The following is a 6,129-nucleotide window of genomic DNA, read 5'->3' as shown; positions in this document are numbered from 1 at the left end:
GACAAGACTGAATTGAATAAAACCCGAATGCGAAAAGCAATAGAACTAATATACAATATATAAACAGCCCCCGCTGTAAGAAGCAACCTCGTCACGAGTGAACCTCCAGTGACGGGTAATAGAAGAGTAGCGCCCGTAGGCAAAAGTACAAACCAAAAGAAAAGGTTAAGTGTCCGCAACACTATCCCTCAAAATGAGAATAAGCTGGCCCATCGGCCTGAAACAAGACTTCCTAAGTCCAACCAACTCTCTGTGATTCCCGTAAAGAAACCACACAAAAAGCTATAGGTGAGAAACTACCCTGTCCCAAAAGAAACAAATGATGTTCAGAGCTAAGACTCTACTACACTCAATGAACATAAACGACAGTAAATCACAGTTAACATGCCACAAATAGAATTAACAAGTACCAAACACACTCATCAACTATGTCAGTATGCATGTTGCATGAAATGATATGCAGGTTAACCCAGTCAACCAATATGCAATCCGGAACGGATGGACATCAAACGGATCAGCCCTAACACCAGCCACGGTGGGACCATTTCGGCCCGCGTGCCTCTTACACCACACAAAGGTAGTCAGATCAGCAGTAAACCCGTAGGTCTGCCATTTCGGTCGGCTACTAAGAGTCACCTAGCAGCGCTCTTACGCGGAAATCCTGGTCTTATAACCAATTTTGGAATCCGCCGTGGTCCGGTATCTCGCCGTGTTTAAACCACTTAATGAGTGCATGCAATGCAGTGATTAGCCAAACAACGTCTCCGACCTCACTCGACACGTCGCCACGTGTTCTAGCTAAATTAATGTCTCTAAAAGCTTACCCTAAGGTAAAGTCGATTCTGCGACAAAATACAATAATCATAAAATGAGTGCAACCACTCACGATGACTCTTCGGGTCATCAATGCTCTCACGAAGTCTCACGCTTCAGTGAAGTTTCATGCTCTCACAAGGTCTCACGCCTCAGTGGAGTTCCATGCTTTCCACAAGGTCTCACGCCTCAGTGGAGTATCCCGCATTCACAAGGTCTCACGCCTCAGTGAAGCTTCATGCTGTTCACGAGGTCTCACGCCTCAGTGAAGATCCATGCTTTCCACAAGGTCTCACGCCTCAGTGGAGTATCACGCATTCACAAGGTCTCACGCCTCAGTGAAGCTTCTCGGCTCATCCCTTGGATGGCTAACAAACTGCTCAACGAGCGAAGGAGTACCAACATACTCAGAACTTACCAAACTCCTCAACACTTGGATCCGACGACACTTCTCGTTTTCCACAACTAATATTTGCATCCAAAGCTTCCTTTCGAGGTTAACGCCATTACTTAAAGATTTAGAGGTTGTTTAATGTCTTATGAGTTTTCTTTTCAAAATAATATCCTTTTAGTCTTATCGCAAATCCTGTAAGTTCTCGGGATCTCCAAATCCCCAAATGACTCCAGAGAATGTCTCGATCCATAAACATCATAACAAGGCCCGAATCTCATTCGTCCTATTAAGCTTTCTCAAAACTCTCAAAATAAAATCGGCATGACCTGCCCGCTATTCTCACCATTCAGAAACTCAGATTTCATTGCAAAAGCATAAATAACTCAGCACAATCAATCAACATGTCATATAACATCATATTAAGCAATAACCACATAACACTTAGCATATAAGGCATGCACCACACATCCTAGATTACCCACATAGCACGTAGCATGTAAGTCAATCTCAAAAAACATTCAGTAGATGAATCATCTACATTGTCAGCCGAAGCCTCAGAAAACATTTTCCAATCACACACAATCCAGTGCATAAACAGTAAACAATGTCGAAAGCATCGACCCTAAGCATTAACTAGAGATTCAGTGAGATGCCCTCACCTGTAGATTCTCCAGGACGATCTTCCAACTCTTCCTCACAATCAAAGTGTTGTTCCTCAGAAAATTCCTCAAAAGTTCCTTTAAAACAAAGTCACAGAAATACTATCAGAATCTATCAAAAACTAAGCTATCGATACTTACTAAGGTTACTCGAAGTAATCTATACTCTAAGGTACGATAATCTAGCGCGAAAGACAAGTTTTCGGAAAAGGAAATTTTCCTCCTCCCCCCTAATAGGGCTCGGCCACTTTGTGCAATTATGGGGCTCGATTTTTCTTCGATCAAACTTGGTTCCTATGCTTTCATAAGCCGTAACTAAGGGTATTCTGAACTCGGAAAAATTATCGGATCAAAAACTGTCGCAGGGGTATTTTGGTCATGATTTTTAACTTAGGATTTTTCAAAACTGAAATCCCAAAAATAAAATTTTGCAGGGACGTCACCAACGACGTTTATGACAACTAATCCTACTAGCACTAAGCTAAGGCGATAGTTTTCAGCCTAAAGGTTGAAGCTTTACACCAAAAACTCCAAAAATGGGTATTTTAGGCTCAAATTGATTCCGACGGAATTCCGGCGACATAACGGAAAATCTAATCCGGCAGAAGTGATCTTGGGCACATAAAGAAGAGGTTTAGAATCAGAAATGAAAGATTCAGGATAGTTTTGCAAAAACCCATAAACTATCAGCTCAGAAAAGTCTACAGAAAAGCTATGGAAAAAGCGATCAGAGGTAAGGATTAGCGACTATACCTCGAAACCTTGAAGTAGCAACTAACGGATCAACGATCAAGCAAGCGATGAACAAAATTCTTCTTCCTTCTTCCTTGTTCTTGGCCGCGGGTTTGAGGAGAGAAAATGGAGGAAAATTTGAGTTTTTCTTCCTTTCTTTGCTATATATAAAGGTTGGAAATTCGCGGGAAAATGAAAGTTTCGCGAATCTGATTTTTCCGGCGTCATTCTCCGTGAATTAATAGATATGTTTTGGCGAAAGAATTCCAAAACCATAAAGAGGTCTCCTTGTATTTTTGGCAACTAATGCATAGTCGGTATAAAACTATTTTACCCGATAAGTTGCTTTTTGCATCGAATGTCGGAATAGAAAACTTCCTTCTGAAGAAAGATTGAAATCATCAAGAGAAATGGGTGTACGCGTGTGGAATCTTCATTTGAAGCTCTGAATAGAAAAAGTCCCCATAGTCGGGTGATTCTAGGGTTTTGAAATACCAGGGATTCGGTTTCGGCAAACTTCCGATGATTGGAATCGGACGTTCGTAGATCCTAGAGTTTCGCCTCGAAACGATTTTGATATATGGAAAAAGAGAAGTTCTAACATTTCTCTGAAGATTTTTGAAATTAACTTCCATCGTGCCTAAAAGTGAAAATTAGCTATATACTAGGGTTTCTGACCTAGGTTAAGCGTATAACGATCGTACTATAACTTTTATCGATCATGATGTAATCATTTGACTTTTCCTGAACTTTCTCCTTCATAAATTTATTTCATTTGGTAAACTCTAGTTCAGGTTTCCCTTCACAATACATCAACCCTAATCGTAAATGGAAATCTCTTCCACTGATCCTAAGCTTAAAATCTTGGGTCTTACATTACTACCCTCCAAAAAGAAAGTTTCGTCCTCGAAACTTAAGGGTCAGTAATAGTTCTGGATATTATTCCTTGATCTTTTCCTCTAACTCTCACATAACACCGTCCGTGTCTTTATTCCAAATAATTTTCACTAAAACACTCTGCTTTCTCTTCGATTGTTTCACTCTTCTAGCCCCAATGCTGGTTCGACGGCGTCTCAACAGACATAACATCTTTCAACTTGCCGAGGTTTAACTACAATCGTCAATGATGACACCACTAAAACTCTTACTCAAATATGATCTTCAGCTTCCGTAGTCGATCTTTACCCTAAGATTCTCATTCCACTTAGCAAAATTCACTTGCTAATCTCTAGCTTGTATCACCGAAATCCATAACAAGTTTCATTCACTCTTAGACTTTAAGCAACTTGTCCAGATATGACAACCTCAAGTGTTCATCTTAATACTGACACTCCCCTTTTCTGTAACTTGATCACCATCTCGTCCATCAACTTCTTAATCTCTCAATCAAATTCTGACCAACTTTGAGTCCTAGAAACTTAAGACAACAATTCATAGACCTAAAACCTAAACCTTTACCAAGTTTGGACCTCTAATGTCCGTTAATTCTTCAATACCTCTTAAATGAATATCCATATCTTCAATCTATAACTCCTTCGCAAGAAAACTAATACTTAATGCGAACTTTTCCTCCCAACTCGACTAATCCTGGATCCAATCAAGTTAATCTTACCAATCCTTCTATCAAAGTCCATAGCCAGCTCTGATTCCGAATATCACCCCCTCAACATAACACGTATACTACCCATAAGGAATCTCTCTAAGATTCAATCTTCAGCTTCTAACTTCTTGTTAAACGCATTGGTGCAAAACTACCTTCTAGGTTTACCGTGTTATTCTAAACCTCGTGTAATTTCTATAGCTAAAATACGAGCTACGGTCAAATAAGGTGTTAATAGGCGTAATAACTATAAGGTCAAAGCTTAGACAGTATAAATAAGTTAGGTGTGTTTGCACACGCTACGAGAGTAATGAAACATATTATACTGGATTGAAGAAGAATGGTTAGAAGGTTACCATCGTTCTGTTAAGTTAGACAAACAGTTAGTACTCATCATAAGATAGCATTTCCATAACTATACAATATGATTAAGCAATAACTTCAATCAATTCTAAGCGAAAAATCGCTAGCAGACAATCAATTTTCACTCTTTGCAGAGTCACACAACCTAGCACAGAAGACCTATTCCCCAACAACTACCGAAAGACTCGACCGTGCTCTGATACCACAATGTAACACCCCGATTTCGGTGGCGTCACTTTAGTAACCAAAAGTAAACTTAATGCGGAAAAACGTGAATATATTTTTTTTTTTGATAATAACTAAGACAAGACTGAATTGAATAAAACCTGAATGCGAAAAGCAATAGAACTAATATACAATATATAAACAGCCCCCGCTGTAAGAAGCAACCTCGTCACGAGTGAACCTCCAGTGACGGGTAATAGAAGAGTAGCGCCCGTAGGCAAAAGTACAAACCAAAAGAAAAGGTTAAGTGTCCGCAACACTATCCCTCAAAATGAGAATAAGCTGGCCCATCGGCCTGAAACAAGACTTCCTAAGTCCAACCAACTCTCTGTGATTCCCGTAAAGAAACCACACAAAAAGCTATAGGTGAGAAACTACCCTGTCCCAAAAGAAACAAATGATGTTCAGAGCTAAGACTCTACTCCTACACTAATCCCATCTTGAGGAGCTCACACCAGCACTAAAACCTACATGCTAGCATGATCGTCATCCGAATTTGAAATCCAGAACGACCTAGTCTATGTACACCATCCGTCCTCCTCTCGCAACCGCGATACGCTCCAGTTCCTGCATCTCAACCCTAGTTCCTCCCGAAGGATGAACCATCATGAATCAGCCCGCCAAAGAGATCTGACAAAGGGCGTTTGTTCGCCAAAGCACACACAGAAGACGCGAGGGTCAACTCCAAAGAATTATATAAATAATACCACCAATAGATACCATTAAAAGATTAGCCACTTAGGCTTATAGCTAGGGATAACATCCTAGGGTTGCATATTTCTCAATGAACATAAACGACAGTAAATCACTGTGAGACCAAGATTTTAAGCTTAGAATAAATTAGTGAAATTCCTTATTAACGAATAAGTTCGATGTATCGTGAAGGGAAACCTGAACAAGAGTTTATTGGATGAAATAAATTTATGAAGGAGAAGGTTCAGGAAAAGTTCAAGGATTGTATCAAAACCGATAAAAGTATAGCACGACTAACATTCGCCTAATCTTAGGTCAAAGACACTAGTAAATAGCTAATTTACACTTTAGGACGCGATGGAAACTAATTCCAAAAATCTTCAGAGAAATGTTAGAATTTCTCTTATTCGTCAGTAAACAAGTATTTCGATGCGAAACCCTGGAATGTACGAACGTCAAATTCCAATTCTCGGAAGTTTGCCGAAACGGAATCCCTGATAGTTCAAAAACCCTAAAATCGACGGACGATGAAGACTTTTTCTATTCGGAGCTTCAAATAAAGATTTCATCCGCGCACGCCCACTCTAATCGACGTTCCGAATCTTTCTTCAGAAGGAAGTTTCTGCATCCGAGGTCAAAAGCATAAAGTG

Source organism: Lotus japonicus, chromosome 2 (genome assembly GCF_012489685.1).
Source record: "Lotus japonicus ecotype B-129 chromosome 2, LjGifu_v1.2".
NCBI lineage: Eukaryota > Viridiplantae > Streptophyta > Magnoliopsida > Fabales > Fabaceae > Lotus > Lotus japonicus.
This window is presented reverse-complemented; position numbering follows the sequence as displayed.